The sequence below is a fragment of the Notolabrus celidotus genome, chromosome 17, assembly GCF_009762535.1.
Source record: "Notolabrus celidotus isolate fNotCel1 chromosome 17, fNotCel1.pri, whole genome shotgun sequence".
In the NCBI taxonomy this organism is placed as follows: Eukaryota; Metazoa; Chordata; class Actinopteri; order Labriformes; family Labridae; genus Notolabrus; species Notolabrus celidotus.
Window position 1 is genome coordinate 13,619,931 of NC_048288.1, and position 12,472 is coordinate 13,632,402.

The following is a 12,472-nucleotide window of genomic DNA, read 5'->3' on the forward strand; positions in this document are numbered from 1 at the left end:
GTGCTCTCCCTACCTCAGGCTTTGGCATTCCATGTAGGTATGTGGAAGGACAGGGAGCTCCCAGAATAGGGCCATACCACCAAACATAACTTATTGCATGCAAATAATTATTTTTTTTGACGAGGGTGGTCCTCGTAAAGTAAACTTAAGACTTACATTTTAATCTAGCTTTTAATTTGGAGTAGTTTATTTTAGCCCTGGACTGTATTATTATTATTATTATTATTATTATTATTATTATTATTATTATTATTTTAATCATTATTATTTAAACCATTGTTTTAACATTTATTTATTTATCTTATTTATAAAAAATAATTATTTATTTATCTTTATATTTCTTGTATTCATCTGATCTCATTAACTCTAACTTATTTTTTAACTTTTCTTTCCACACTTACTTATTTTATTAATTTTACTGCGTTGATTTTTTTTTATTTTTAAGTATTTTTTATTATAATCATGTCTTTTAGAATTTTACCATTGCTGTTGTTTTCTGTCTCTCTGTTATTCTGTGAAGCACTTTGGGCTGCATGTTTTTATGTATGAAAGGTGCTATATAAATAAAGTTGAGTTGAGCTGACTGACATGCTGGTTTTTGCTGCGTCTAGGATTTAACAAACATTGAGCACGAGCACAATAACTCAAAACCACCTGGAGGTTAGATGTGCTCACACATGCATCCAATGTCTAAGTCCTTCATAGCAACTCTGCATAATTATTAGATTACTTATGTTGTCATTCTTAATGATAGTTCTTGAAATTCCTTGTTTTAGTTCACCAGAGCTGCTTTGGAGGAAACTCATGTGACAGAATATTGGAACAAGGTAACGACAAGACAGCGACAGGGCAGGGTTGACACATGAAGCGGGAAGCTAGCAGACAGAGATGGGGGTAAGTGCAAAATAAAACTGGAAAATCAAATGTATGAAAACAAAAACATGATCTTAGGTTGACGACTGTGACAATAGGATCTTTGCTGGATGCTAAATGGCTTTAAAAGCTTGTCACACAAGCACGTTAAAAAAGAAAGAAAAAGAACAACCTTGAATGTGGGTTGGAAAAAATCAGTGATGGAGGGAACATTGTGTTACGATCACTGCTTCTACCCCTGCTTAAGACGTGATGTTTGTAGCTATGTTGTATTCCAGTGTTTTACTGTAGAGACCTGCATCTTCTCCTTTACATCTTATTTCTCTATGTGTGACTGTAGAACATCAGTTTTATGCACAGCAATGCCAGGGGAAAGCTTGACAGATCTACAAACACTGCTTTTACCTCATTGATGTGTTATACAATAAATGGCTAGCTGACGTTATCTTGTGCTGTCCATTAATGTCTAACACAAGAGCGGCATCACAGTTTAGTTATTATCTATGATCCACATTAACTCATAAATTCGGTCCAAGTGCATCCACTGTTCCAATGCATTAGTCTACCTTCAATGGCAAAGGAGAGTGGTATTTGTCCTCTTTGTACAGCCACAGCTACAAACGAAAAAAGAAAACTCTGAAAGTTGTCCTTTCTCCATGTTTTAAGTGCTCACCTCACACCCCAACCCACTCTTTAAATGTGTTTGCTTTGGCTGAAACCTCCATGTGCCACAAGGTTATTCAGCAGCCAGCACAAAGACATAGAGAGAATTAGACCCCACTCTGTAAATGCCAGTAAGTTGTTGCAGTGGAATGCTTTGTGTAGAGTTTTACACTTTTTGAAAGGTTTAATGCATACCTCAGCTTTATGCAGTCACCCCCATCCATCCTCCACCCTCCATTCCATGCAATCCATCCCGTCCTCCCTAACAAAAATGTTTACTTGTTGGCCGTGACTACAAGAAAGAGGAAATCCTTGGAGCTATGAAAGCCCTGCTCCATTGCTGGCTCTTTAGAGATGTGATTTGTGTTTGCCTCAGGTAGAGCTGTAAGCATCAGTGACAAAATGCCAGCTGTCAGATGCATGAAAGAAAATAGAAAGAGTAAGAAATAAATGTGTGTTACCTTTAGTGAGAGATCTGGATAGAAACCTTGATGCTACAACCTGAGAAAATCAGACATGATAAGAGTTCCAAATAACTTGTGTAATTTAAGAGGCAATGCAAATGGAATTTAGCGTATGAGAGCACTGTTACTTACTGCACAGTTTTTATAGTGCTGTCCTTCATTTACAGACGAACATGTTAAAAAAATCACTTCTATATCTGAACCTTTTTGTAGTAAGGTCACGTGTTTCTTCCACCTTATCAATACCATGTGTTACATACACTAGAAGCATCTCAAAACACTGTTCAGTAATAAATTAGGTGTGAATATAAAGCTTAAATCATCTTAAATCAGCAAGATCTTCAGCAGTTTGGAAAAAATAACACCAAAGCACGTATTTAAAAACATCTAACAAGACTAACAAGTCACATATGATGTATTGTATAATTATAGATTCAACCATTTTATGAGTAGGTTAGAAAGAAAAATCCCTCTTATTATATTTGAGTTTTATTTGGATAACTCTTTTCAATCTTTTTTAAAAAACACACTTTTACAGGAGAGGTCACCTGACCGTGTTTTTACTTCAGATGTTTTATTATTTATCAAGCAGTATCACTGGCAGGTTTTGACTCTCTTTATTCTTTAATATTTGTAAATTTCTGATCTTTTAATTGTTTTAATGTTTTATATTTTGTTGTTTTTAGTATTGCAACATTGTTTTATCTTAAACTATTGCGTTAACCTTTTTCTATCCTCCTTTCTGTCATTTCTTCATGCTGTCACCTCCCTGCAGTCATTGTTTTTTTTATTATTTTATTATTTTTCCTTGTCTTCCTCACATTTCTCTTTATTGTCTTTTAGTTTCTTTCCTATTTGTAAAGCACTGTGTAACCCTGTTTTGAAAAGTGCTATATAAATAAAGAATATTACAATTTTATTTTTTTTCGGAACATTCTTGAACCAGTCCAAAACATCAGCGCCAGATTGGCCTAGTGGTTAAGTTGCATGCCCCATGTCCAGAGGTTGTACACCCCAAGCAGGCAGCCTGGGCTCTGGTCCAACTCCAAGTCTGTGGCCTCTTTCCTGCAAGAGGCAGTCTAACATGAGTCTGGTTCTGCTCAAGGTTTCTGCCTGTTAAAAGGAAGTTCCTACCTTGCCGCTGTTACTTGCTAAATACTGCAAAGCACTGAGATAAGACTGAGTCTTATCCCGTCTTGGTGTTGGGTCTTTGTTAATAATATAATGTAGAGTACAGTCTAGACCTGCTATGTTTGTATAAGTGTCTTGAGGTACTGTGGGTTACTGTGATTTGGCGCTATTCAAATCAAGAATGATTGATTGATAGATTTGAAGTCACTCCCTATTTTCTGTTCTGGATTTTAGTTGATCCACTGTCCTATCCTCGTAATATAAAGGCAGAAAAGTCCAAAAATATCATTATTATTTTAAGGAAAGTCAAAGAACAAAAAAAATAATAATTTGATGACATCTTAAACGTTTTATGAGTCTGGTTCTGCTCGAGGTTTCTAACTGTTAAAAGGAAGTTTTCCTAGCTGAAAACTGTGAGGTACAATGCTCATGGTAGATTAAGACGAGATAAAATAGGGTCCTGTCAGTAAGAGGGGACTGGATTTAATCCTGTCTTGATGCTGGATCTTTGTAAAAATTTCAACATAGAGTACGGTCTAGACCTGCTTTGTTCGTCACCTGCCGCAGTAAAGCATCAGCCAAACAACATGAAGAAAACAACATAGCATGAGTTAAATATGAAGTTCTTCTTTAGAAAGCTTCATTTGTTTGACACCTTATTTGTATTCTAAGTGACTAAGGTCATGTTTACAGTTGCTATCCTTGGTAAAGAAACGTAATAACAGAGTCAATGTGATTTAATGTTCAAACCTCATGAATAGCATAATGCAACAGACATGTTAAAAGCCAAGGTCTTCAGAAAATGTGTTTGTCTTCTCACAATATCATTACTTCACCAGCTTATTATGTTTCAGCCTTATGGCCCTGTAATACTGACGATTTAGCCAGCTTTTCCCGACGTATCAAAATGCCTCTAAAACGCTGACGTACATTGAATTATCAATGTTTTTTTCAATTTGGAGTGTATACATAGCATATTCATGACTTATGCCCAACTATAGTCCGCTTGTGCAAAGCGTGCAGCAGCGTAATAACGCTGACGAAGTGTATAAAAAGGCTGCCGCTCGTTAATGGCAATGTATAAGTTGAGAAATTAGATGCACTTGCATTGGTGATTAAAAAACATGTGTTATTAAAAACCCTGCCGTCTCTCTTTGTAAGAGCATGATGAGCCGTGGAGAGTGTCAGAGGAGTGAAACCAGCAGGAACACAGCCTCTGCTCTTTACAACAAGTTACACTTATTGACTGCAGTGCTTTCAAAAACGTAACATTTTGAACTTCATTTAATTCAACAACAGCAGCTTTATCATTGAACACCACCAGACTCTGACATGCTGGCTTCAGCTTCTGTTTCAGAGGATCTGCTATTTGACACTGAGTGAGGGCTCCAAGGCTTCTCACACTCAGACACAGGCAGACACACAGCTCTACGTGTGAACGTCAGGCGTATGCCGGACATATGATCCATACACTGAATACGACTTACTCGCCGTACTACGACGTATACTAGCGTGCTTCAGCATGCTCTTAACTTATACAAAACTTACCTCTAACTTATGTATGCCAGCGTACTTGCCATTTTTTTTATACACCGGCATACGCTGGCTTAATCGTCAAGGTGTGACAGGGCCATTAAGAGCATGAAATTATAAGGGTTAACATCGATTGCATGTTTGGAGACAGACTTGAGATTATATGATGTAGCTATATGCGAGAATATGAAATGGCCACCATTGGGAAACCTTTTTGTGATTGCACAAATCACCTGGACTATAAACATAACAAAAACAGAACCTCATTAATCAATCAATCAATTAATCAATCAATAAATCTTTATTTGTATTGCGCCAAATCACAACAAACGTTATCCCAAGACGCTTTTATAAACACAGCAAGTCTAGACCGTACTCTATGTTAAATTATTGACAAAGACCCAACATCAATACAGGATACAATCCAGACCCATCTTACTGACAGGACTGGATCTGATCTCATCTTATTCCACCATTAGCATTGCACCTCAGAGTATTTAGCTAGTTACAGCAGCAAGGAAAAATGTCCTTTAACAGGCAGAAACCTTGAGCAGAACCAGACTCATGTTACACAGCCATCTGCTTCGACTGAGTTGGGTTGGAAAGAGGGTTAGAGGAGAAGAGAGAGAGAGAGAGAGAGAGAGAGAGAGAGAGAGAGAGAGAGAGAGAGAGAGAGAGAGAGAGAGAGAGAGAGAGCTATGATAGTGATGAGACTTATAGTAGTAGTGGTAGCTGTTGCTGTAGGATTCCGGCACGTCCTAGCAGCTTGAGTCTGGGACGTCAACAGCAACAGGACGTCTACAGCAGTGACTCAGAGGAACCTACTAGACAAGGGAGCTCAGTGACTCCAGAGAGTTCTAAGTAATTCTAATTACTCACTCAGGAATTCTTATTATTATTAGGACTGGGAGGATGACAAAGAGTGACAGTGGATCCTGATGGGCAGATTGATATCTTGTATGGCGGCCCACATCATCAGTGTGTGAGTGTGCTAGTGTGGCAGTAGTGTGTGAGTGTTTTGAAGGCTAATAAGGATCTATACTTTAACCAAATATCAGACTATTTGAGAAGGGATCCAAATATTTGTTTTCTACACATAAGCACATCACACCTCCTTTCAACTGTGGTCAAAGTTAAGTAGTGCACAATGAGACACGGTATTGCCTTTTTGCTTTCATATGCTTGCCGAATGTGTGCTTCAACAAGAGCCAGCTACAGAGGTATGCCAGGTTCACAATGCTATCATAAAGCATGCAAACACACACACACACACACACACACACACACACACACACACACACACACACACACACACACACACACACACACACACACACACAAATACACACCCTGTCCAACTCATAAACCTGTGAATTTCATAAACGCTCCAATCGGGAAGAATTTGGTCGGTGCTGTGCTGTTTCTCGTTAACAGTAAATAGCGTCACTGGGTCCTGGAGGTGAAATTACACTATATCATGGCTGAGAGCTCATTAAAAATGGATATGAGTGGTTGACTAACAGTAGCTCCCAGGCTGGAAAGTGTCAACGGGCCTGCCGCTTTCCTTCCATGTTGTAAAAAATTCAAGCTGATGTGACACAGCGGGCACGTTGGTGCCAGACATGTGCAGTGATTTATGTCTCTCATTTCCAGTAGGGGACATTTTAAGTGAAAGCACAGGGAATTTGCCAATTTTTACAGCGAGGCAGTGCAGAGAAAAAAGTACAGCAGTTGTATACTTGGAGAGATTCTTAGCATTGTTGGGAGGAAAAGCAAAGGCGCCTGAACGAGGCATCTGTCGAGAACATGCTCACAAATAACCTGTTGGCACACGCTGACAATGATTCAAGGCCAACTGCAACACAAACAAAACAGCAAATACAAACAAGAATTTATATTATCATCATATGAATTGGCTGTGGCTTCTTGTACAAAGGAATAAAGGCTGTGCAGCTTAAAGAAGTTTGAAGAAAGCAGGGATTAAGAAGAATTCAAAACATATCGGCATGTCACAAAAATAGGAGAGGCAAAATGATCACTGTTGCACCGCAGTATACAAGCCAGTGTACTCAGGACTACTCGTCTTCTTGTCCCTTGTTGCCGTACTGTGGATTAAGCCAGCTGTGACGAGATGTGAAAAGAGTCAGGTGCTCTTTTTTAACCAGGAATCAGAAAAATATTGAAGCAAAGAGGCCAAACCATTAAGCCCAGCAGGCTGTGTCACACTATTCCAGAACAATGCTATTCTTAAACAACCAAACAAAGTCTTGTCCCGTCTTGTTAGCTGACCCATTCACAAATGTTGAACCTGCAAGTTTACTTCCTCTGCTACCAGCTTAACTGAGGAAGCGTGGCTATAAACAAACCCTTTCAAGAACAACTTGAAACTTGAATGCAATCATGTAACCCATAGAAAGAATACTTTTTGTGATCCTGTGACTTTTTTTCACTGCAAATTTAGCCTTAAACCTTCAGTGTTCCTAATAACCTAAGTTATACTTGTGCTTTGTGCTGATTTTCATTTTTTGTTTGACATGCTTTTGCTAAACCAAGATGGTTAATATAATCAAGCCTAGGCTGTTTGAAGGGCTCTTCCCTAAAAAAAGGCTCTGATTTGTAATGGTGTGTGGCAGCCATTATTACACCGTATCCAGTTTTTGGCAACCTTAGAGCCTCTCATTGGGTTTCTCCTTATCAAAGGGCATCATAACAGGAACTTTTTTAGATTTGCTTTACTGGATTTGTTGCATGCTAGCACATTTTCTCCACTAGGGAGAAAGGGGCTCCTTTGAAGCACTTTTTTTTAACTAGAAAAAAAGAGATGAAGTTCAAAGTTGGGTATTTTTGTGAATATAAGCATGACCATAATACTTACTCATACAAACCATTGCCTTTTATTTTAAAATGTACAGTACGTCACCATGAATGCCACCGATCAGAATGATGCTTTTCAGTCGCACCTCATATTTTGGATTCCTTCTCGTTTGTTTTGATTTTTTATTTGATGTCTTTATTTCAAACATGTAAAAGTAAAATAGAAAAACAACATAGGTAAAATTAAAAAAAGAAATAGTTATACAAAAAAACCCAAAATCAATCAGTTCCATTAGTAAGCACTGAAACATTTTATTTTACATGTGTGAAAAGGAGTAGGAAGAAGTTAAAACTTATCTTATCCTACCCTTTTATTCACTATTTTCTGCCATTATACTAGTGCAATCCCACAAAACAAATCTTCATATCCTGTCTTCATACTTATGCCTACAATCAAAAGTAAACCCCTCATGATTCTCAAAACTTGTCTTCCTCCTCGTACCTCATGAAAGTTATTTCTTTATACTTCACACTACATTTAAGAGAAAGCCTCTTAATTGTCAAACCTGGTAGAGAGCTGGCATGGAAGCTAAGCTATACACCCCCTAAAGATGGGGTCACTTGTATGATGTATTATAGCTAACCTGAAAAAAGTAGACCTAGACTTGATGTCTGTATGAAGGGGCATTCACACCAAACAAGAATAAAATCATTTTCAAGAGTAAATTCCATGTTAAGTCAATGCAAAGAAGCAAGTAGACGTGAGTTTGTGTCTGGTGGTGCAAATGAAGCAAATTGGGTGACACGAATGTTGCAAATAATATGTGCGAATTAATTTGTGAGAGTTGAAAAATCGGAAGTCCAGTGAATCATCGGCGAAGGTTCATTCAACTGGAATATGTAGGACGAATTGATTATATCTCTGCGTGCCCTCTGCGTTCCTGTTTTTATTGTGAACAGGAATAAACAGGAGCTTACTTTGAGGAAAGAGAGTGAGGAGGTTATTCAATTAGCTGGTAAGTTGTGAAAACCTGTCTGTCTCAATGAGTGTACAATTTTGACGTGCAAATCGAGTGAGTTATTCATGCAAATTAAGCGAGTATTCACAAAACATTCTTAGGTGGTGTGAACGTGACGTTAGTGTTTTTTACCTATACAACATTTTAAGCACTTCACTTCGGTATCACTTTGTCTAAGCACCATATTAAGATAAGATATTACTTTATTGATCCCCCCGGGGGGGAAATTCAGATGCAACGCAGAGCAACTGTCACCATTCCCTGTCACTTACTTTTGACAAATACCTAATACAACCCCTCTTCCAAAACTCCAAACTGTCCCTTCCACTAAAATCCTTTGTCACATGTTGCATCTCCAAACTTAGTTTTTGCAAGAAATCCCGGGTAACATCCACAGGGAAGGTGCACAGTTAGTCTACCTCATGTAGACCACACACTCGCACTTGAATACACAGACACACAGAGCTACCTGGATGAAAGAAAACAAAAGAATTAATCATAGACAGATGTTCTCATCCGTGGCGAGTACCTTGCTCTCATTAATCACACCTTATCAGCAGCTATCTGAATGAGGAGAGGCAGAAAATGGAGTGAGAAGTGGGAGAAGAGGACAGGGGAGAAGAATACACGGAGGAGGAGGAGGAGATGGAGGAGTGTTTCTCTCTGCTGTCTGTGTGACTAAGAAGCTCAGAGCAGTCCCTGACCTCCTGCCACCTTGGTGAATTGAATAAAGACGCAGCAGCAGCCCAAGGGCATGGTGTTAAATAATGCCCAGGCACACTGAGTACATTAAGATTTAGCATAAATAAGGAACAGTAGAGTGGTGGATGGCCTCTGTGCTGCCATCTCATTAACCCTGTCAGACAGAGAGACAGACAACTCCAAAGGGAGATGTCAAAGGAAAAATAGATGCCCACACGTGGTGGAGGACACAACCACTCACAGGAAAGACCTTGAGATTCGAGTCCCTTCTCAAAAGTTTTTGAAGATGGGATTATGATGTAAGATATGAGTTTGTGCATGTTTTGAGTTTTTTTGTGCTGAGATAAATAGGAAAGATGACATTGACTTCTAAATGTCTTTTACAGTGAAAGAGACCTCCAGTGCTCCTCCTCTGACTGTTGCTGCACTACTGAAAACAGCTTGCATGCTAATCACGTTGTGAAGCCTTATACAGGAGCGAATGCACTCAGCATGACTGGAAAGAAGATAATGTTCTGTGACTGCATTCTGGATGTACTTAAAGCTCCTGTACTCTTAATAAGATTCAAATAGAGTACCGATTTAATATGGTAATGATTGGCTGTGGCCTTGATGTGAGCTGAATTGTGTCTCCAGATCCTAGTTTACACAAAGATATATTCCTTTTCTTCATTAAAATTCCCTCACATTGATTTTCTCTCTGTTGACAGGTCTTGTCCAGCTTTACTTTGCATAATGCTTCAAATAACCCAAGTCATTAGCTCAGTGCTCTTAACATATAATCCCAACAACAGTGAATAATTTACTGATTCAGCACTATAGTAGATGCTAGTCAGTAATTACATTGTTGGTCTTTTTATTATGGATAATATTAGATAGGAATTAGCTTTATGTATTGACAAATGTGGTTTTGTACTTCTACCACTAACCCCCATATAAGCATATGTCAAGTAGTCATGTCTATAGTAACAGACACCAGCATGTACTTAGTGTGGTCTGGTTAGGTTATGCATGTATTTGATTGGTTAAGGGCCATGGTTACTATGTAGACACAAAAATGGTTGCTCTTAATTTTTCAACTTCTATCAAGCGTCAAATGTGAATGATGGATGAGCGAGGGGTAAATAAGGTAAATGTTAGAGAACATACCAACAGTCTATTTATCAGCCCACATTTGTTGACATCTACACTGGAAAAAAATTCAATAAGAAAAAAACTTATTTCAAGGTACTTTTGCCTTGAAATAAGTAAAAAAAATCTGCCAATAGAACAAGTGAAAATGTGCTTGGTAAGATTTCTTAAAATAAGACGTAATATTTAGAAAACTGTGATCTTAAAATTAGCAGGTAAAACTTATTTTAAGCAATATTTTGCCAGTATTTTAAAGCTTAGTGTCTCAGAATAAGCCAGGAATGCTACTAATAAATTTCATGTCAACTTCTTCATTTGAGATATATTCAACTTAATCTGAGTTGTATTATAGCGGCACCTCTTATGTTTAAGACCATTTTGTACTTGAGATAAGATTTTGAGATATAATGTCTTCTCATAGTTAGCTGGATATACTAATATTCAGTCATGTTGTTTTTTAGGATAAGCCAGCAATGTTTAAAAGTAGGTGTTTCATTGTGTGCATGTAGTTTGAGGATGTATATTTTTATCTGATTTAGAAGAAACAGTGCCTGAAAACTGTAACCCACCCTTAAAAAAACCCTTTCTTTCTTTCTTTCTGTCTTTCTTTCTTTCTTTCTTTCTTTCTTTCTTTCTTTCTTTCTTTCTTTCTTTCATCAATGGAGCTGTTTTCTGATAGATTCTCCAATAAAATGGATGTACTTAAATCAAGTAAAGAGTTTGTCTTAAATCAAGATTATCCGTCTTCTACAAATAAGATCTCAGCTTGAAAAATGTATGAAATGTAAAATAAACCTTGTTTCTTCTAAATTACAACTCAAAACAAGATCATTTCAAGATTGTTTGACTGAACAAGACATTTAAGATGCATTGTCTTAAACAAGTCCCTCTATCTTGCTCAATTGTTACTTGTTAAGTACGTTTATCTAAAATTAACTGGGATAAGACATTTTGACTAAAAATGAGATAATTTCACTTGGTAAGATTTTAAGTTTTTGCAGTGTAAAGAGCTAGTGAACTTAATCCAATTATTAGTAATGTTTAAAGCCAGAAACAGATTATTACCTGAAAACTTACAGGAGTTGTTTGTGTTTACATCTCATGAGGATGCTCATCAGAGTTTGCTTTTTGATTCAGACAACTTTAGTCGGGTCTTAGTTTAAAAACTACATGTAACCTCTTGAATCAAACTCACTTTACGGGGTGACTAAAGAATGCCTTTTTTGTGAGACTTTCTCATTTTAAGTCAGCAGACAGAACAAGCTCATCTTTTCCTCTGGCTGTCTACTCACCTCTTCAGCTTCAGAATGATCCTACTTTTACCATCTCTGCTTATTCAGCCTCCTCTGCTCTACCTCTCTGAAGCTAACATCAACATATTTCTGCTTTCTTTCAAGTTGCGGCAGTCAGATCAATGAAAAGCCTCTTAGCCGAGCTGCACTTTATCGAACCAGCACTTTTAAACCCAACTAAAAGTGCAAACATTTTTTTCCTTTTCTTTGAGTGCTGGTTTCTATAGAAATATGTGTTTGAGCATGTGTATATGTGTGTGTGTGTGTGTGTGGGGGGGGGGGGGGGTGTGTGTGTGTGTGTGTGTGTGTGTGCATGAATGTCTTCTTGTGTATATGCTTGGGGGCAGGGCGGGGGTGCATCTCAACACAAGACATTTTAGTATTCATGTAGAGAGTTTTAAATGATCTGAGTGAAAATCAGGAAATTTTCTTTTCTTAAAGTATATACCTTAAATACAGTATTTGACTCTAACTAAAAGAGATAAGAATCATCAATTAATAAAGCTGCTACATAACCGTACAGTATAGTACCCCTGCAGCAAGAATCTGTTGTAGTTTAATCACCTCTAAAATCCCAGTTTTATTTTGCATGAGTCATGTCTCAAAAAAGTTGGCACTTAAACACATCTTAACCCATTACAAAGTGATTTAATCCAAGGCTGTTTTAAATGATTAGCAAGAAAGAGTAACTAAGTATGTCTAGTTTTTTAAGCACAAGTGAGACTCTGTGTTTGCATCTCCATGTGTGTATAATCTGACCCTGAGAGAGACAGAGTTTGCTGCTCCATCACTATGAGAAGAAATGGGTTATAGCAGCTGGGTACTGTAATAATAGCTAACTGCTAATAGC